This window comes from Malaclemys terrapin, chromosome 1, assembly GCF_027887155.1.
Source record: "Malaclemys terrapin pileata isolate rMalTer1 chromosome 1, rMalTer1.hap1, whole genome shotgun sequence".
In the NCBI taxonomy this organism is placed as follows: domain Eukaryota; kingdom Metazoa; phylum Chordata; order Testudines; family Emydidae; genus Malaclemys; species Malaclemys terrapin.
The window spans coordinates 112,698,696-112,720,996 of NC_071505.1; positions in this window are offsets into that span (position 1 = coordinate 112,698,696).

Below are 22,301 nucleotides of genomic sequence, written 5' to 3' on the forward strand. Positions count from 1 at the left end.
TCTAGTAGGAATTTCACTGAGACCACCAATTCATTAAATAGCCTCAAAGCACTACTGCGTTAGACTGTATTTGAACCATCAACCTACAGTGGAAATATTTCATATCCCATTACTAATCCCCTGAGCCAACTGCCCTTCTCCCCCCATGGTCATTAATTTAAGGAAAATCAATTAAGTACAGAAAATCAACTGTTCTTTCACTTAGTACCTTAGAATTCTGTGGTATATCAGGAAATCTTTATAAAGTCTGGCAAAAATATAAAATAATAGGAATACAGTGAAAGGGAAAAATTTGTTGCAGCTTACAAAAGGAAAGAAAATATATGCACACTAAAGTAGCAAAAGGTCTTGTAATAATTCCATTGCTCTTTACCAGAACGGTTGGACTATTGGTTTCAAAGCGTTTACATAGACCAAAGAAGTATAGAATTGTGCTCTGCAACTGACTATTGTGTATAAAGCGACACGTTAACGCCCTTGAATTTCATAGGGAACACTTTCATCTGATGAGTCACAGTAGCACTAAAAGTCTGTCAAAGGATGTGGACGTTTAATCATTCAAGTGTAGACTTCAATAGGAGATTGACAACCGGGGCATTTTTTGATGAAAATTTAATTACAGAAGAATGATTTAATGATCAGAATAAGTCTCTTAGTGCTGACAAGCCTCTACTGTATTTAGCAGCCTTCGGTGTTGCCATAATTCTTCTTCAGTCCAGAATGTTACCATATACTTGCAGAAATTCCAGTGGTGGTGACTTCATTTTTGAGGATTAAGCATTTGCGCCAATCCCTGTCTCTGTCAAAGGAGATCTCTGACAAACACATTTGTGTGTAGCTTGATTGGGTCTGATTGTTGCTCCAGCTCTTTCCTCCCAACAAAGAACTCTTTGAATAGAAGTTACCAGGGCCACCCGGGGAGGGGCGGCAGGGGCAAGTGGGGCAATTTGCCCCAGGCCCCACAGGGGCCCCCACGAGAATATAGTATTTTATAGTATTGCAACTTTTTTTTTATGGAAGGGGCCCCGAAATTGCTTTGCCCCAGGCCCCCTGACTCCTCTGGGTGGCCCTGTAAGTTACCTCACTATTTCAGGAAGTTTATATCCTTACAGAGTATGGAGGTACAAGTGGAACTGTAGTAGCTTATAAAACAGTGTTATTGGGAACTTGACATACTGTCTGGAAAGCTGTGGATTTCCCTTTTGCACTGTACTCATATGCGTTGGAATGGATTTGCTTTATTGCAATTCCAATAAAAAATGTAAGCTGTTCACATTAGAAACTTGGGATCCCTAGATTTTCTTCCTATTAGGTGTCAATAGCAGTTTAGTTTTTATCTGACATTTGGTCATGGATATGACTAGCCTATAGTATGTCAGCTTTTATTGGATGAACATCTTACCAGTGATTGCTCTTCTAATCTCTTCTGCTTGGGGCCCCCAGGAAGGAGACATTAAGACCTGTGGAGGAGGAGGAACGGTGGTCTTGTAGTTATGGCACAGGATTCCAAGTAGTAAATCAGTGTTTTTGTTCCCAGTTGTCCTACAGATTTCCCGTGTGCCCTTGCAGAAAATCACTTAAACTTATATGGACCTCAGACTCCTCATCTGAAAAATGGGTTAATATTTTCACTTATCCACAGAGATGCTGTGAGGCTTAATTCAATAAAGATTGGCCTTGAGAACCTTTGATGGAAGTGTTCTATCAGTGCAAAGTGTGAATTACTGTTAAAGGTATTTACTGCTGTATATGAAGCTGCCCGTGCTTTATATTGTATGCATGTGAGTTCTCTGCAAGATGATGAAGATAACTGCATCTCAAACACCACCTGGGAAAAGCGGTCAAAAAGCCATGTTTCTCCGCTATTGCCCATTTACAGCACTGCACAAATGACTGAGTTATCATTATTTATTCCCCAATCCATCAAAAGCATAAGATATTGGCTTCAGTCAGAAGCAGAATCCAGACTACATCAACCGACAGTCTGATTTGATATGAGAAATCCAGTATTTTTATCCAAACCACTGATTCATCTTTCTCCCTGTCACTCTGACCCCCTGGCACCCAGCAATGTTTGCTTATAACTTGTTACATATATGTGGTCAGCTTCACCTCTGTAATGACTGTCATAGCTGTCCTCAGGAAATGTTGGGATATCTCGTTCTGGTCTTTTCTTTTTGGGGTAGAGGAGGAGGGCTTTGCTTGTTCTTTTTTGTGAGACAATATAGCACAGTCATGACAATAAAGTGTGCCAACGATCTTTGCTGCTTTGTCTTTATCTGGAAAAATAGTTTAAAAAGTAAATCAAATTTGGAGTAGCTAACTAATGGTACAGTGGGAGGCACTTAAAGACTTGCCAATTTTACCATGAGACAAAGTTACCGAAGTGTGGTACAGTATACTCTAGTACTCTTATATGCTCCATATAAGCAATATCTTCAATACTGCAAATGCAGATGTACTTAACTCCAGATAGTTAGGCCCTGATCCTGCAATGAGCTCTGGGCAGGTGGATCTCTCCCTGATCCTACATAGACCCAGCTAGCGTTTGCCATAGTTAAGGCAATGGCAAGGTTTTAAAGGCCACCACAGTGCTCTCTGGGATTGAAAGCTTGTATGTTATTGTGACACATGGCTAGAAAGAGTTAAACATCCTGCAAAATAAATAACCCTCAAAAGACGTGGGGGGATAATGTTTGTGTTTTGGTGTATTTACATATGTATGAGTACGACAGTGTAATCAACAGTCCCTGTCTATGCTGTATTCTGGTATCATTTAAATGAATTATAAACACAGGATATCTTGGTATTCATCTCTCTTTGAAATGTACTGTGAATGGTGGAGGAAAAAGCAAATGGCCGTATGTTAATTCGTATGGCTAAGTACTGGTAATGGACCTCCTTCAAAGTCATCCTAATTACCTTTTGTTCCCAAGTTGGAAATCCCAACTTGTCAAAGAGGACATGAAATTGTATACAAGATCCTTGGGCCCTGATTCTATCATTTCAGATCTGCTTAGACTTCATCAGGGGAAGTTTGAGTCTCAAGACTGAGGTCCCAGTTATGCTGGTACACCCTGAATATGAAGTATCAGAGGGGTAGCTGTGTTAGTCTGAATCTGTAAAAAGCAACAGAGGGTCCTGTGGCACCTTTGAGACTAACAGAAGTACTGGGAGCATAAGCTTTCGTGGGTCAGAACCTCACTTCTTCAGATGCAAGTAATGGAAATCTCCAGAGGCAGGTATAAATCAGTGTGGAGATAACGAGGTTAGTTCAATCAGGGAGGGTGAGGTGCTCTGCTAGCAGTTGAGGTGTGAACACCAAGGGAGGAGAAACTGTTTCTGTAGTTGGATAGCCATTCACAGTCTTTGTTTAATCCTGATCTGATGGTGTCAAATTTGCAGATGAACTGAAGCTCAGCAGTTTCTCTTTGGAGTCTGGTCCTGAAGTTTTTTTGCTGTAAGATGGCTACCTTAACATCTGCTATTGTGTGGCCAGGGAGGTTGAAGTGTTCTCCTACAGGTTTTTGTATATTGCCATTCCTGATATCTGACTTGTGTCCATTTATCGTCTTGCGTAGTGACTGTCCAGTTTGGCCAATGTACATAGCAGAGGGGCATTGCTGGCATATGATGGCATATATAACATTGGTGGACGTGCAGGTGAATGAGCCAGTGATGTTGTAGCTGATCTGGTTAGGTCCAGTGATGGTGTTGCTGGTGTAGATATGCGGGCAGAGTTGGCATCGAGGTTTGTTGCATGGGTTGGTTCCTGAGTTAGAGTTGTTATGGTGCGATGCGTGGTTGCTGGTGAGAATATGCTTAAGGTTGGCAGGTTGTCTGTGGGCGAGGACTGGCCTGCCTCCCAAGGTCTGTGAAAGTGAGGGATCATTGTCCAGGATGGGTTGTAGATCACTGATGATGCGTTGGAGAGATTTAAGCTGAGGACTGTAGGTGATGGTCAGTGGAGTTCTGTTGGTTTCTCTTCTGGGCCTGTCTTGTAGCAGGAGGCTTCTGGGTACACGTCTGGCTCTGTTGATTGGTTTCTTTATTTCCTTGTGTGGGTATCGTAGTTTTGAGAATGCTTGGTGAAGATCTTGTAGGTGTTGGTCTCTGTCTGAGGGGTTGGAGCAGATGCGATTGTACCTCAGTGCTTGGCTGTAGACGATGGATCGTGTGGTGTGACCGGGGTGAAAGCTGGAGGCATGAAGGTAGGCGTAGCGGTCGGTGAATATGAGATTTGGACATTGGACAATAACCTATGAAATGAATTCTAAAGGAACTCTTAGCAGAGATGGTGAACTTTGTAGTTGCAATGAATCTGAATCTCAATGAATTGAACTCCTGTCTGTATGTATAATGATCTTTTACCCATACTCTCTCTTTTGTTTTTTAATAAATTTTAGGTTAGTTAATAAGAATTGTCTGTAGTGTGTATTTGGGTAAGATCTGAAACATTCATTAACCAGGGAGGTAATGCATCCAATCCTTTGGGATTGGTAGAACCTGTTCTTTTATGTGATGAAATAAGATTTACAGAAATTTTCATCATATTTGACTTGGGTACCTCAATGGAGGCCTGAGGTTGGATCACTTTAAGGGAACTGTGTTGTTACTAGTAAGGTAATAAAGAAGTTGTTTTATGCTGTCTTAGTTAATCTAGGTATTGGAATATTCACCAGCTTTATGGAGATTGTCTGCCCCATTCTTGGCAGTTCACCCTAATTGAGTGACCACAGCTGGCTTCCCATTGGGACTCCGGCAACAGTGGCATAGTCGTGCTTGGATACACATTACTACAGGTTAATTGGGTTTTTGGATCAAAACCACATGCTTGTGGTTTTTGATATTGGATTTTTAAGGATTAAAAATCAGTTATAGTGAGTGACCCATGATCGAGATCCTGACAGAAAAAGCCTGGAAGAATTGTGCTTACAGAGAGGGTTGTATTTTGAGCAAAAGGCCCCAGAGCAGGAATTGAAAAATCTGTTAATTACCAGTGATAAGGAAGCAGACCCAGCAAAAATGCTTGCAGTGAGAAACCAGCAGCTAGAACTTGAACAAAAGAAAAAAAATGCTGATATGGAAGGAGAAGTTGCTGAAAGAGAATGCCTGTGTTTCGAACATGAACAAAAAATGACATATATTGGATTGCAGGAACTAGAAGCTAAGGCAAAACTGGACAGACTTAAGCTCCAACTCAAGAGAATAAAGGAACAACAGGAACTGTATCATACTGAAAAACCAGTTCCTCTCAACAACAAAGATGGGGATAGAATCTATCCAGTTTTGTAATAACGTTGATATGTTGTTTGACTCTGAGCAGTTGTCTGTGTGTAACCAAATTTACCCCAACACTGCCACCTTTTATGTAAATACTTTTACTGTGAGCTCGGGTGAAGGTAACCCCATAACTTGTGCAGAGAATGTAAAGTCAACGATAAAAGCTGTTTAGGGCAAATTACAGCTTCTAACATCACTCTTGTTAAAGCAGATCTTGTCAAAGAGGAAGATTATTTACCAAATGAGAGTGTGAATATTATAATCCTCTGAGTTTACTGAATGTGTGCCTTTAACCAGAATCCATCTTGCATGGAATGATGTTAAACATGAAGTTATAGCTGGTGTAAGAAAGTTATTGCCTAAGGATCTTTTGATTGGGGATGATATTAAAGCTTTGTTCAGTCAGGTTGACATAAACCAGTCACAGGAAAGAAATAATCCTGAACCTGTGTCTATTAGGGGCAAAGATTTGTCTATGGAGGGTTTCTTCAAATGTTTGTGTGAGGAAGATGGCTGTTTGTCTGTGCAAAGAAGCAGTGCCTATGTGGAAAAAATTTCTGAGTGTCTGTCTGGTATCTCAGAAGTGAATCTGGCATTAGATAAGGCTCAGAAAGATGTTTCTCCAGAGCAATTTAAAATTGGTGATCACGTTAAAGCCCTAACTGAAGATGGAAGAGGGTACATTCTTGGTGAGTGATAAATTGTTGGCTAGTAAAGCTTGGGAAAGTAAACCTGACCCAGGTAAAAGTGATGTGCTTAAAGTAGCTTAGTGTAATAAGACACTAGTTGTGGGAAACAGTTCATCTGTTAAGGGAGGGGAAGGCAAAGAAAGTTTAGATGAGCCTAGGCAGCCTTCTGAGATGATGTCTTTGTCTAATCAGCAGCTTGGGAAGGCAAGGTTAGTGGAACATGAGTATCTCTGTACCTTACCTGTTACCAGTGTGGAGAATTGTGACAGTAAAGGAAATGTTCCTGTGTCTGCTATGTGTGACTTGACGGTACAGATATTTCATTGAGATGAGAGAGAGAGAGAGAGAAAAAAAAAGGGAGCTACCCCAATCTCCAAGCAATTGTCTGTGAACAGCCATGTGTGCTGGGACAAGGAAAATTATATCCCAAGCTGTTTGTCTGTTAAAGGGGAATATTTTTCCAGCTCTTTTCTGTCTGTAAAGCAGACAGAAGAAGCCTTTCAGCCTAGGGTTACCATACGTCCGGATTTTCCCGGACATGTTCGGCTTTTTGGGCCTCAAATCCCTGTCCTGGGGGAAATCCCAAAAAGCCAAACATGTCCGGGAAAATAGGGAGGGTGCTGGGCCGGGGGCCGGGCCGGGGCCGGCGGTGCTGGGCCAGGGAGGGCTGGGGGCTGGCCCGGGGGTGCCGGGCCGGGGGCCGGCGGTGCTGGGCCGGGCCAGGGCCAGCGGTGCTGGGCCGGGGGTGCTCGGCCGGGGGCTGGTGCGGGGCCAGGGGCCGGGCCGGGCTAGGCCCGGCGGTGCGGGGCGGCGGTGCTGGGCTGGGGGCCGGGGGTGCTGGAGGGAGCCGAGCCAGGCTGGAGACGCTGGGGCCGGGGCCGGCCGCTGGAGGGAGCCGCTCTGTTGGGGGGGCCAGACTGGGCCGCGCCCCCTCCCAGCTTACCTGCTGCCTGCTTCAGGCTTCCCGCGAATCAAATGTTCGTGGGAAGCAGGGGAGGGGGCAGAGTTGGGGCGGGGACTTTGGGGAAGGGGTGGAGTTGGGGCAGGGGCATGGGCGGGGCTGGGGGCGGGGCCGGGGCCGGGGCCCCATGGAGTGTCCTCTTTTTGGACACTCAAAATATGGTAACCCTATTTCAGCCTATGATGGTTGAAAATGTATCAGTTGATCCAGAGCTGATTCTGGATACAACTAAAGCCCAGGAAGGAAGTGGTCCTAAATTTGTGTCTGCTAGAGATGATGACATTGCAACTAGGTTGCATCCAGTTAATGTCATAAATAGCTCCCAGAGACCAAGCGATTCTGGTGCTTCTATTTTGGCTGTTGTTAATGTGTTGCTGGGTAAAGGTAAGACAACCTTGTCTGATCAGGATGATATCATAGCTGGGGCACAAGAAAAGCATGAAGGTAATTTGACTAGGTTACCCACTGACAGTGTGGAAACTTGTAACAAGGGAGAGAATACTTCTAATCTTGTGATCTATGAAGTCGAGCAGTTTACCTAAAAGGGGGTTGTGTGAAAATCCTCCTGATGGGCCAGAGGTGATTCTGGATGTATGTGAAACTCAGAAGGAGTTTGGTGATTTGTCTCTTGTGCCAAAGCTGGTTCTGGACATAAATATAACTCAGAAAGAACCTGTTGCAGTGCATGATATTGCAGAAGGGAAAAGAATTTCTTGGTGAAGTCTTTGAAGTCTGTGAAAAGGAATTGTTTCCATTGCCTCTTAATAGGCCATTGTTGATAGTAAACAGTCTCTCTTCTGAGGAAAGTGTGTTAGTGCCTAGTGGCCAAAGTCTTTTCAAATGAAAATGAATCCACTGAATTTGTTTTGAAAAAATCCATTGTGGATAGCTTTGAGAAGATTTCAGATGGAATAAAAATTGTCAGGGAAATTGAACAGCCCTATGACCAAGTGGATGTGCTTGACCAATTTGTTGGGAAGACTATGTTGTTGGGACAGGAATGTCTCCATATTGATTCTTTGAGTAAGCAGTCTGTGACTCAGGTACTGAGGAAAGACTGGGTTACTGGTTTTTCAGAGCAGAACAGCCTTATGACTGAACTCACAAGGATACAGGGGAGAGCAGGCAAACTCTCACCCTTAGGCACTTTGGATTTGTTTGGTATCTCTTTAAAACAGAGTCCAGTCTCTAAGTTGCTGGAGGTGGTAGATTCACAAGCAAGCATGCAGGAGAGCGTCTGTGTAGATGTTAGGGTGACCAGATGCGGGAAAGAAAATATTGGGACACATGGGGGGGGGAGTGCCCACCGGCGGAGCAAAAAAAAGCCGAGTCAGTCCCTGCCCACGGAGCAAAAAAACCCCACAAAAAACAGAGCTGCCGGCGGATATCAGGACGCGGGACAAACACCGAAATATTGGGACGGTCCCGATTTTATCGGGACGTCTGGTCACCTTAGTAGATGTTCATAGCACAGAGGGTCAGCAGTTGGTTAACACACCTAACCAGCAAAGGAATTCCTGTGAGCAGGAAGTTTCAATTTTCAACCTTCTAGGAAAAAGGTGTGTGTGGGGGGAAGGGGGATGGGAAGAACCCAATCCTGCTGAAGGGAAGAATGAGTGTCCAGCCTTGAAATTGGTAGCAGCTGAGAATTTGAAAGCTAGTGTTTGTGTTGATGCAAATTACCTGACTGACTGGGGGGGGAGAAAGACTTGCCTGTAGCTGTTAGCAAAAAGGACACATCTAGCCAGCCAATGGATTCTGTTAAGCAAAAGAGTTCAGATTTTGACTCTATTGGACAGGAAAGAAGGAAAGGATTAAACCTTGCAAATAAAAGCCATAGGTTAACCCTAAAATACGAAAACCCCAAGGAAGTGGTTAAACTGAAAGCCTATGTTAAGGGAGACCCTGAGATCAAGAAAAAGCTACAAAGATTCAAAAGGGATATTGAAGAAGCTGACCTAAAGAATGGTTTGTCTAAACCAAAGGGTTGGCATGACAAAAATAATTATAAATGTACACATGTGATAGAACTGATGTTAATGTTATTACTAATGATTGAAACTAACTTGTTGCTGCTATCAAAAACTGTAAAAATGTACAATGTGCATGGTCTTTTGGAAAAGCCCTTGAACATGTTAAGAGTGGTACATAATAGAAACCCTTATGATTGTGCTGTTTGGTTCAAAGAACATACTTTGTGTTAAAAAGCCTAATAATGTTGAGGCTTCACAGCTAATGCATAGACACATTTCTAAAACTTTCCACAGCAGAAAAAACACTACAAGCTTGAACTGCTGTGCACAAAGGGAAACTGAGGTACAACACCTCCCAGCCTTCATGGCTGAATGCCAGAGTATGTGTTCTCTGAAGAACCTTAATGGCTATGCAAAAAGAAGAACAGGAGTACTTGTGGCACCTTAGAGACTAACAAATTTATTAGAGCATAAGCTTTCGTGGACTACAGCCCACTTCTTCGGATGCATGCTGTAGTCCACGAAAGCTTATGCTCTAATAAATTTGTTAGTCTCTAAGGTGCCACAAGTACTCCTGTTCTTCTTTTTGCGGATACAGACTAACACGGCTGTTACTCTGAAACTTGTCATTAATGGCTATGGTAACACATAGACCAAACCCTGGAATCACTAAACTGTTTCACAAAGTATGGACTAAGTTTTTGGCTGGGGCCAAAGCATGCATCAATAATTTGCCCATGCAAAGAATTCAATGTAAACACAGCTCAATCAACGTTGGAAGGTCCTTAAGGTGTATCCGGGAGCTCTAATTTTGCCCTTCCACACCAGTCTCACATTGGAAGTGTGATGCATGGCTAGAAAGGGTTAAACATCCTGCAAAATAAATAACCCTCAAAAGATATGTGGGGGGATAATGTTTGTGTTTTGGTGTATTTACATATGTATGAGTACAACAGTGTAATCAATAGTCCCTGTCTATGCTGCATTCTGATATCATTTAAATGAATTATAAACACAGGATATCTTGGTATTCATCTCTCTTTGAAATGTACTGTGAATGGTGGAGGAAAAAGCAAATGGCCGTATGTTAATTCGTATAGCTAAGTACTGGTGATGGACCTCCTTCAAAATCATCCTAATTACCTTTTGTTCCTAGAGGAAATCCCAACTTGTCAAAGAGGACATGAAATTGTATAAAAGATCCTTGGGCCCTGATTCTGTCATCTCAGATCTGCTTAAACTTCATCAGGGGAAGTCTGAGTCGCAAGACTGAGGTCCCAGTTATGCTGGTACGCCCTGAATATGAGATTTGGACATTGGACTATAACCCATGAAACGAATTCTAAAGGAACTCTAAGCAGATCTAAGAGATGGTGAGCTTTGTAGTTGCAATGAATCTGAATTAAAATACAGAAACAAATTTTGTGCAAAATGGGATTTCACTTTATTGTTAACCATATATAAGTCATTTAGGACCTAAGTAACTTCTGTAAATTTCACTCTTAACCCTTTCATATCTGGGTTGCCCCATTATATCAAATGGAGCTAATGATAGTCACCCACCTTGCAAAATACTTTAAGATATTATAATTAATAATACACTATTTTAATCAATGTTCTTCATTTGAGATTTTTTTTTTCATACAGAGTACCTCTTGCAGAGCAACTAAATGCTCTTAAATTGCTCCAATTAATTAAATTAAATTGGCTGGCTTGGAATGCACTGAGCAATACAACAAAAATTTTTACTGTCAAAGCATGGAATTCTGCATTTTAGTGAGGCTCTTTTCAGCCTCTTTCTAGAGACCTCTGAATACTCAGATTCTCTTACCAGCAGGAAGACACTCTGAGAGGGAGGAGGGAGACATTACTATACTGCAATGCTGCTACACACTGAGGGTCAAGGTCAAAGCCCTGGGCTCTTGCAGGACTGCTTTGTGAGACAGAAGCATTGCAGGCTCTCATGACCAATGGGTGGTACTGTGCTTGAATGGAGCATGGAGAGTGAATAATTGTAGGAAATTAGAAACAAAGAACATCTGAACTCCTGATAAGCAGCCCAGCTATGCACCAAAACATAAACACTTGGCAAAACTGTCTGGCAAAAACTTCTCATATTTCAAAACTAGAGCTATAATTTTTAAAAACTTGTGGGCTTTGATGGTCTCCAGTTCGTCAGAGAGCCTCAGTGACTCTGCGAAAAATGGATTCTGTCTTCTAAGAACTCACAAAATGTTTTGCAGTTTTTATTTTGATCATTGTTTAAAGCAGTTTTTGTGTAAGGGGCTGAGATGTGTGAAAGAGATTATACAGCTAACATCCAGGTCAAAGCATTTCCAAAGTTCCAAGGTTTTTGGTTTGAGCCTCTTTCTTTTGTGAACTAAAGAGATTGAAGTATAAAAACGCAAAATGGACTGTACAGTTCATTTTTCCTTAGGCAAAAACTCTGCTTACAACTAATTTTTGCTGAGTAGGATATGCAGGTCCTTGGTTACTTGTAGATTAACAATATAATGGGAAGAGCTGGACAATTGTGGTTCCTCCCCTCAGGGTTCTGCAGCCTGGACTCCTGTATAAGCCCAAGGTCTACGCTGCCATTAAACAGCCCCTTAACCCAAGCCCTGGTTGTCTAACTGCAGTGTAGACATATCCTAGGACTGATGCTTTCCCAACTAAGCAATACAATCCCTCAAAGCTAAATGGATTGTAAACACTGCTTGGATGTGTACAATGTTAGTCCATTATGCCTTTGCCAATAATCTTTTTTTTTTTTTTTTTTTTTAGTTAAATGCAAATACCATGAAGCAATTTGCCTTCTCCCCAGACTGGAAGATGACTATATCAAAACAACACTTCAATAAATACCTCTCTTCCTCTGGATCAGACCCTTACAGGAACTTGTTTTGCCTCCTTCTGTTTCTCCCCTGTGATGGAGATGGGCTTAGCCAAAGATATAATAGATATCTCTGTGTCTCTCCTCATCTATTTAACAATCTCATGTGAAAATGACTCTGCCATAACTCCTTAATCTTAGTGTTTCTCTCCCTGCTATTTATTTTAGCTTTATAACTATTATTGCACCCCTGAAGGGTTTGGGGACATGGTTTGTATAGTATGCATTGTACAGAAACATGACTGTATTCTATTTCTACAGGGTATAGATACGCCATACCATAAAGATTCCTCTCTACCTGCCCTAAGTCAGCCCTTTTGGTTGCTGGTCTAGATTACAGATACTTTTCCTTTATTCTCCCTTTCATGATCCTTGCACATAGCTGGCCATCTCTGCTATATTTCTATTTATATAGCTAAGCCTTTTTTGGTAAGGTTGTCTGGGTCAAAATCTTCAATGGAACCTGCTGGTGCTGACTCTTCCCAACACCGAATGAAGACTGAAATCGGTTTGACTCTGGGCCCAGGGTTCCCAATCCACTAGAATCCCCAAGGTGAATAGCGAGGGATTTCTACACTAGACCATGCTGCTATAGCAGGGTCGCCCGGGGGGGAAAGTGGGGCAATTTGCCCCAAGCCCCGCAGGGGCCCCCACGGGAATATAGTATTCTATAATATTGCAACTTTTTTTATGGAAGGGGACCCCAAAATTGCTTTGCCCCAGGCCCCCTGAATCCTCTGGGTGGCCCTGTGCTATAAGGCTTCCTGAGAAGAGGCCCAGCTGAATTCAAAGCAAATCGGTCACCCTCAGCATGCCAGGGTGACAGACAGTAAAAACTCCTTTCTCCTCTGAGCTACCTGTCAACAATGGAGTAGACACCAATGTCAGGGCAGTCCTTACCCATACGCAAAGTACGCAGCTGCGTAGGGCACCAGGAAATTTTGGGGCACCAAATTTCCCGGTGCCCAGCCTCTGCTCCGCCTCTTCCCCATGGCCCCCACCCTGCCTTTTCCCTGCCTCTTCCCACCCCTGCCCCAGTCCTGCCCCCACTCCACCCCTTCCCCAAAGCCCCTGCCCCTGTTCTGCCCCATCTCTTCCTACCCCCGCCCTGCCTTTTCCCCGCCCTCACTCCCCTGAGGAGTGCAGTGGGAAGTGCAGTGACCCGGCCCCAGCCGTGCTGCCGGTGAGTGCTGGGGGGTGGTTCCCCCCTTGTCCCCCAAGCCAGCCCCGCCCCCCCACAAGGAGGCCTGGGCTCCACACACACACACACCCCCCGTGGAGGGGGGGGGGGCTGAGTAAGGACCCAGAATAGCTAGGAACAGCCCTGACCAATGTATTACACTAAAGTGTAAACTAGCAGATGTTGCACCTAGGACATGATTCTCCATCATCTGGCATTTTGTGTGGCCATTTACACCAGTACAGGGTGGGTATCAAATACTACATCAGAATGGTGGCATTTTACACTCCCTCTTGCACTAGTTGAAATGACTATTCAAGATGCAGGCTGCCATATAATGAAGGATCAGGCTGCCGTATACATTTCCTAGCTCTGCCACTGACTTGCTGTGTGCCACTGGGTGATTCATTTAATTTCTAGGAGGCTGTGTCCCCGTCTGTAAAATGAGAGTAATAATGCCATTAAGTGAGGTAGGTGTCCTGAAGAACTGGGCATCCAGCCTGACCACAATTTGAGTGATTGGTTTGAAATCACTCTGGATTGAAAGGAGAAGCAGCAAGCGTCTGGGGGAAAGAGGGATTTTAATGTGGCTGCAAATAGAAGCAAAGCAGGAGGCAAGGAACATCTAACTAGACAAGACCACGTAAGTGCATGGGTAAAGTATCTGTAATCTGGCCCAGCAACCAATAGGGTTTCATCAGTGCAGATGGCGCTAGCTGGCTGGTGCGGTTAAAGCAAACTGAGAACTGGCCATGCATGATCAGCAGAGGCAGGGGGTAAGAACCACGAGGATCAGAGTCCACTGAGGTTCCAGCTGCTCAGGCAGGAGGCCTGGCTGCCTTTCTTCAGAGTCTGGATTAGACCAGACTCAGCAGGAGCGAGGAACCAGACTATACTTTTCTCCCTATACTTCCAAGCCTGCCTGGACAGTGAGAATTTACAGTTCAAAGCATCTGTTATACAGCATCTGTATAACCTAACTGGATTATGCTGCAGTTTCCTTCAGGTTAGGTAGGAGCTGTATTTTTGGTGGACTTATTATTAATATTATATATATTATGCAAAAAGAACAGGAGTACTTGTGGCGCCTTAGAGACTAACAAATTTATTTCAGCATAAGCTTTCGTGGGCTACAGCCCACTTCTTCAGATGCATAGAGTGAAACACACAGACAGAAGATATTTATACATACAGAGAATATGAAAAGGTGGAAGTACGCAGACCACCTACTTCCACCTTTTCATGGTCTCTGTATGTATAAATATCTTCTGTCTGTGTGTTTCACTCTATGCATCTGAAGAAGTGAGCTGTAGCCCACGAAAGCTTATGCTGAAATAAATTTGTTAGTCTCTAAGGTGCCACAAGTACTCCTGTTCTTTTTGCGGATACAGACTAACACGGCTGCTACTTTGAAATATATATTATGGTGGCACCTAAAGACCAAGGTCCCATTATGCTAAATACTAGTCACTAGTATATATAGCAAGAAGAACTTAAAATGCCCAAATATGGGAGAGGGGTGTGTGGTTTGGGAACTTGGAAATTGAATTTAAGGTTTCTAGCTCTGCCACAGACTTCCTGTGTGACCATGGGCTGGTCACTTATTCTCTTGAATCCTTAGTTTGCCATCAGTAAAAATAATACTTACCTATCTCTCTGAAATAGAGAGAATACTTACCTATATCATGATTGTGAAATGCTCAGATGCTACAGTGGGGGTAATATAAGAACCTAGATAGACCCTTTCCATGGGGACCTCCAGAAAGGATGAATTGCCTGGAATTGAAAACTGGTTGAGAACCTGTAAAGACTCTATAGTAGGGTTACCATATGTCCGTATTTTCCCGGACATGTCCAGCTTTTTAGTTCTTAAATCGCCGTCCAGGAGGAGTTTTTAAATATCTAAAAACACCCAGGAAAATACGTATGTATGGTAACCCTAGATGGGAGCTGCCAGAGCCACGGAGTGGGGCTTGCAAGTGCTGGCAGCACGCAGAGAGCCCTCCGCCTCCCCCCCCCCGACCCGACCCTAAGAGCCAGAGGGACATGCCGGGGGGCGAGGTGGGGAGTCCCGGGGGTGCTTACCTGGGGCGGCTCCCGGGAAGCATCCATCAGGTCCCTCTGGCTCCCAGAGTCGGGTCGGTGGGAGGGAGGGGTGCGGAGGGCTCTCTGCCCACTGCCAGTGCCTGCAAGCCCCACCCCCGCAGCTCTGATTGGGCAGGAGGGAGCCGGTGCAGCACTTGGAGACCCCCCCCGTCTCTGTGCCTAAGGGCCGCCCACACTGCAGGCTCCTGCCGGCGGGCGGGTGGGCGGCCCCTAGGCACAGAGACAGAAGGGGTCTCCGTGTGCAGCACTGGCTCTCTCCTGCCCAATCAGAGCTGCGGGGGCGGGGCTTGCAGGCTCTGGCAGCGGGCAGAGAGCCCTTTGCCCCCGCCCTGCTCCGATCCTAGGAGCCAGAGGGACCTGCCGGATGCTTCCTGGGAGCTGCCCCAGGTAAGCACCACCAGGACTCCCCACCTCGCCCCCCAGCAGGTCTCTCTAGGTCAGGTGGGGTCGGGGGGGCGTGGAAGGCCTACTGTGCACTGCCGGCATCTGCAAGCCCCGCTCCATGGCTCCGGCAGCTCCCATTGGCACTTTTCCTGGCCAATGGGAGCCATGGAGCTCGCGCTTGTGGCGGGCACAGCACGTGGGGACCACTTGGCTGCCCCTGATCCTTGGAGCCGAGGGACCTGCGGCGGGGCGGGGTGTAGAAGCGAGCGGTGAGCCAGCAGCGGGTGAGGGGGTGAGTAGGCGAGCAGGAGTGGGGGTGAGGAAGAGGCGAGCGGTGAAGGAGCCAGTGGCTGGCGGGCGGACTGGTGAGGAGGCAAGTGGCGGGTGGGGAGGGTGAAGAGGCGAGCAGAGAGCCAGCGGCGGGCGGGGGGCGGTGAAGAGGCAAGCGGCGAGGGAGCCAGCAGCGGGCGGGAGGGTGAGGAGGCGGGCGGCGAGCCAGCGGCAGGCGGGGGTGTGTGTGAAAAGGCCAGCGGCGGGCAGCGGGGGTTGAAGAGGCGAGCGGCGAGGGAGCCAGTGGCAGGTGGGTGGGCGGGGCCAAGCAGGGAGGAGGCGGGACCTGGAGCAGAGTGAGGGTGGGGCGTGGCAGGAGTGGGGGTGGACTGTGGGTGGGGCCGACACCCTTTGTGGAATGTCCTCTTTTTTGAATGTTCAAATATGGTAACCCTATTCTATAGTACCACGGGCAAGGAGAACCTGTCCCTTTATATCATTTCTAGGAACAGAGTCAAAAGCTTGATACAACTTATGTTTTTCTCAGTTAAAAAAGTGTTAATTGTGTTCCTGGAGCTAAGAATCACTGCCATGTGTAGAGGGGCAGTTTGGGACAGCAGCGCAGAATTGCCCTGTATATATTGTTTTATGTAAAGGGTTTATTTTTGCTTTTCTTGTGCTTTAGAATGTGCCCTTCCATTTGGAGTTAGCAAATCACATTGTACAAGCTGGTACAGTGGAAATCCCCTCTACAATCCTGCGTCAAACCGATTTTGCTGAGTGGACCTCACTGTGGAAGGAAATAATGGACTAATTCCAGAAAGATTAGGTTAGCATGTTGGTTTCCTTTGGCGTTTCAGATGTTGAATGTGAACTGAAGGAGTGCACAGTTCTCCTTTTAACTCTTTTTCAGACCACGTGCGCTCCAGTCTGCCTTCTGATCTGCATGCACTGAGTTCAATGGGAGTTGCACAGGTGTATCTGAGGTTAGAAATGAGCTCATATCTGTTTGTTTTAAAAACGGCAGCAGTTCTGGATCTCGAAACCTCTTCGGCAGCCAGACCTGCGCTGCTCAGACACACATGCTTTGTGTTCAACCAGTAGCTAACCTCATACCTGGGGCTAGATTATGGCATGTGCTGTTGGTTCAAACTGCCTTTTTACTGCTGCCAAACACGGAACAGGCTCCTCACTTATTCTCTAGCCTGAGTATAAAAAGAGTATATTACAAAAATCAACAGTGTTAAGATTGCACAGTTTAAATTTTAAAAAGGCAGTGAATACACATAGTGAGATTCCTGCTGCAGCAGTGTTGGCCAGGCTATGCTTATTTCCTATGTCTATTTCTGCTTTTCCAGTTAAATGTGCAATTTGGAACCTGCTCCTACTCCCATTGAAATCGATGGCAAAATTCTCATTCCCTTTAATGGGAGCAGAATGGAGCCATGAATGTGGTGCTAATAGGACTGTCTCTAAGGAAGTTCAAAACCATCTCAGAGTTCTAGGACTAATGAGGCTGCATGGGTGTTATCTGAGTGCATGGTTGGCTGAGGGTGAGGTTTCATAGGTATAACTGAGGGCACAATTTGAGCTGCAGGACATTATTACTGACTCTCAGAGCTCAGGGTGAGATGCAGGCCTGGAAATGCAGAGTTACTTTTGTTTGTTTGTAAATGGAGATGTCTGATAGTCAGTGAGACACCATAAACAGGTCTATTGAGACACCAATAATGTCTTTTCCTTCCTCCCACCCCCCCACCTCCCAGAGTAGAGCTACAGTTTAAGACCACCCCAAGCCTCTTCCAGCCTAGTTACTGGCTGCCTCTGGCAGCAAGGTTGAATTTGGGACTCTCAGGACCCTTACCGTATTGAAGAGACACTGGCTGGCTGATCAGACGGTTGACCTCCAATGGTTACAATGGAGCTTTAGTTTAACAAGGGGTTTAGTTAACTGAGTTTCACTGTGTGCATCAAAATGGCTTGGGATACTGACAGACCTTTTAAACACTTCAGTTTTTGTCAGTTCTTCTTTGGCCTTCGCTGTCCATTAAGATGCCTCTCTGAGCCAAACTCCCTGTAAATCTGATTAGGAGTCTTGAGCCGTTAGACACATTGCAGACTTATTCATCTAAATTGCTATAAATATCACATTTTAACTAGGCCTGGCTTTGCTACCCTGTAGTTACAGCTGAAATGCTCTTGAAAGTTGGTTAAGAAGCATAAGAGCAAATAACTACATCCTGAAAACAGAGCCAAAGACTCCACTTCAGTTCTCTCATCTGCAGATTTTGTTCCAAGATCTCTGGGTTTGGTTGAAACTCATAATTTAAGATTCCAGATTAACAGTCCAAGAAATAAAGGGTTTTTTTTTTTTCTTCTTTTTCTTATTTGGAACAGATCTCTGTCTCCTGGGGAGCAAACAAAAAAAAAAAAAAAATCTGGAAAAGGACTGTTAAGCTTGTAGACAAGCTACTGAATAGTGGCTGATACTGCAAGGCAGCTGCATAGCCAATGGTGATGTAAATGCATGCTAGAGGCCAGCAAGCCTGCATACTAGATACCAGAGCATGGCTGATACTGGAAAGGCTACTCCATGGCCGGTTGTGATGTAAATCCCTACTAAAGGCTAGCAGGCATGTATTGAGTGAGTACTTGCCCACAGGGCTGGCCTTACCATGAGGCAAACTGAGGCGGCTGCCTCAGGTGCCAGACTGGGGGCACTAGGACCCAGAGTGTAGAAAATTGTGTCTGTTGCTGGTGCATATGTATTCTCTCTGCTTTAGATGCACAGAGATGGTGGAGTGCTGTGCTGGAGGAAGGCAGAATTGAGACCTTTCAAAGTTTTGGCCCAAGCGAGCTCTCCGCCTCAGGTGCCAAAATGTTGTGGGCTGGCCCTGTTTGCCCAGAACAATATAAAACAGAGAGAACAGTAAGGTAATTGGGGATGAGGAAATTGGCATCATTAACATTTAAAAAAAAATCGCCTCTGAAGAATAAGGTTGTCGTGAAATAAATGTTAAGTGTGTATGTGTGTGTGTGTGTGTGTGTGTGTGTGGCAGGAGGCGGGGTGCTAAATACTTTACTGCCCTGGCTTGAGCAGGTGTGCTATGGTGGGGAACATTAAATGTTTAAGCACACTCACACGGAACAGGGGCAGTTAGAGAACTAGAATGCTTATATGATTGCTCAGACGAGTCACCAGTTATTTGCTCTCATTCTTTCATTGGCTGAAGCCACTCCATGTGGTCAGGCAGTTTGGCAGAAGCTATTCTTGGCTCTCTTTCTTAGCAGGAGTGGCTATGGATGATACGCACTTCCTTCTTTTCTCTGAGCCAGTCAGGAAAAAATGCTCAGTGCAATTAGAATCTCTGGAGAATTTTCATGCCATCCTCTGCTGAATGTGTGCGGACTCCAACTTTTTTCAGAAGCTATTACTGGGTTGAAATTGGCTGAATTTTCAGGGGTTAGCCAAAGACAGATTTCTGACCCCAGCCTGGCTTCTCTACCAAATATCAAGCTCCTGCTCCAAAGCATGAAAGCACTATAGCTTCTCAATGAAGCAGTTGTAAGAATGTTTTCCCCATGTTAAAAATGTATTTTCCCTACCCTTGTTATTGGGAAACAACTGAACGATTTTTGCTGAAACTTAAAAAATAATAAGCCAGTTGGAGGCAGACACCTAGCATGGAACATTTCAGCCCAAACAGTTAGTTTGGCAAAGTTATAAGCGGGCTGTTGTGATGGAAAGTATTAGGCAACCTTGAGTAAAGATGTTGCTGTCAGTGCTATCTATAATTGCATATGTGACTGTCTACTTATTGCTCTATGCCAGCCTGTCATTTTTACCACCGTGGCATTTTTCCATGAAATGTTAATCTAGAAGTAGATTTCCAAGATGGCCTGCAAAAATAAATCCAAATTTTTTATTTAAAATTTATATTTTTGGACCCTCCTAATCTATTGCAAAAGAAAATACTCTCTTACTACTGAAGCCCCAAATGAGAATTGTTTAAAACCGGAAGTGCAAACTGTCACTGTTAGGGCTACAGGATAAACTATGCCTTAGACCCCTTTAATTCCTCTTGAGTGCACCCCTGATGTGACAAGCCTGGCTTCCTGCACCTCGCTGTGGGTGGAACTCAGACTGGGTTTCTGGACTGTAGCCCCAAGTGCCAAACCGTGTTAATGACACAGGCCCAATTTGGTTTTGATCCCTGTAATAGTTTCGCTTCAGAAGCCTGTGACCATATATGTTTTCAGAGACACAAAAACAGCATCTTCAAAGGTACACAGCATGTAGAGCAGGGGTAGGCAACCTATGGCACGTGCGCCGAAGGTGGCACGCAAGCTGATTTTCAATGGCACTCACACTGGCCAGCGGTCTGGGGGGCTCTGCATTTTAATTTAATTTTAAATGAAGCTTCTTAAACATTTTAAAAACCTTATTTACTTTACATACAACAATAGTTTAGTTATATATTATAGACTTAGAGAAAGAGACCTTCTAAAAATGTTAAACTGTATTACGAGCACGCGAAACCTTAAATCAGAGTGAATAAATGAAGACTCGGTACACCACTTCTGAAAGGTTGCCGAGCCCTGATGTAGAGCAAAGCATAAAAACAATAAAAGGCCTACATGCATGTGCCCTACTTACACCTGTTTGACTTTCCTTTCTAGCTACTGTACAAGTTCCCCTCAGCCCGGCTAACTCCATCTCTGGCAGGGAGAAGCAGCCCATCATGCTGTAGCAGTCTCTCTGTCTCTGTGTTTCAGTGAGCTTTCACTGGCACTCCAAGTAGCTTCTGGACATTTGCTCCACTGGTTCTTCCTTTTCTAGCATCTTTGAGTTTTAGACTTTTCTTTGATCCTAGGCTCAATAAACCACTTGAGCCTGGAGGGAGCCAGTCACAGAGCATTCCTCAATTGATGCCCTCTCTCTTGTTTCTTCCAGGAGCCTTATCTTTGCCATCACATTGTTTCCTGTGGGTTTGCTCGTTTACAGCCTCCTTTTGATTTTCAACTCCCTGCATTCAGGCAAGTTAAAATCCTTATCAGATTACTGGTGATATTTATAATAAATATTACATTTATCTCCCTCATTCGCCACAGTGGACAAAATGAGTGAAGTCTATTTTGTGAATCTTATTCTAGTCACTTCTAATGGCTACTCTGATATTTGATTAGTCCTTTCTGCTTCCAGATAAAGGAGACCACCCTATGTTGCACACTATTTGGCTTGGCAATCTGCATCCGCATCTCACTCAGCTTCTATTAGGGTCTTTCTTTTTGGCAATAGAGAATGACACGATTTCCCTGCAAAGGGCCAGAGGGGCCATTTCCTCAGAACAGTTCCATCTGGGAATTTGTAGACTTCATTGGTAGTCTCATAAAGGTCTCGTGACTACTCTAATTAGGAAATAAGGAAAGGCCATTATAATGTAACCGGCATAGGACCTCACACTTTGAAGCAACTGTTTCCATGGGGCAAAACTGTCCACCAAAATTGTTAAATGAAAATGGAAGTGATGAGAATATGTCCCAACAATTGTTTTGACATGGAAAGGAAAAAAAGCCAACAAAATTTATGAGCTCCCCTTTTGTATTAGTTCTTCTTGGCAGAATGCAAAACCTCCCAAACATCTGGAAGAATGAGGTTAGCACAGAGTGAAAGGAAGAATTTAGAGATGTGTGAAGGGTTACTTCAACTAGTGGGAGATTATTCACAGAAACTGGACATGCAAAAATCCCCTGTGCATACGAACTGGGAAAGAGAGTAGTGAGAAAACAAAAGACACAAAGAACACAGGATTATAGGAGCTAGGGACACAAACATTGCTTAATACCAGAGTTTTCCCAACAATGATCAATTAATAGAATAAAAATATCTTTGGCACAGCTATGAGATTAGGAAATTGAAATGTTTGCATGATGAAATGGTGATCCTCTCTTGCTTAATGCCTGGTCTATGCTGAAAAGTTATGTCGGCATAGCTACATTGGTCAGGGTGATGGGAGGGAAAAACCACACCCTTGAGTGTCACAGCTATGCCAACTTAACCCCCAGTGTAGATGCCACTATGTCCATGGAAGAAGGCTTCTGTTGACATAAATAACTTTATTTAGGGAGATGGTGTCCCTATGCTGATAGAAAAAAAAACATCTGTCAGTTTAGGCTGCCTCTATACTGTAGGGCTATTTGGGCATAGTCTCTGTAGTGTTGACATATCCTTAGTAGCATAGAACAGTATATGAAGAGGTAAACATCTGCACAATCGACTTAACTTTAATTTCTTCAGGTACAGGTAGTGTGTTTCCTGAGTGAAGGCTGCTTCTCTCATCCCATTCTTGTCATTGCTAAAATTATAGTGTTAATCTAATATATTTTAAATATCTAATATTTACCCCCCTTTTGACCTTCAGAGGAGTTGACTTAATCAGTCATAATTAAATTATACAAGGCTTGTGCCTTGGGTGCTTCAGGAGTTGAGAGGAGAAGGAGACAAAGTTGCTGCTAGGGGTTGCATGCGGTGAAGGGGAAAGTAACGGTGCTCTACCTATCT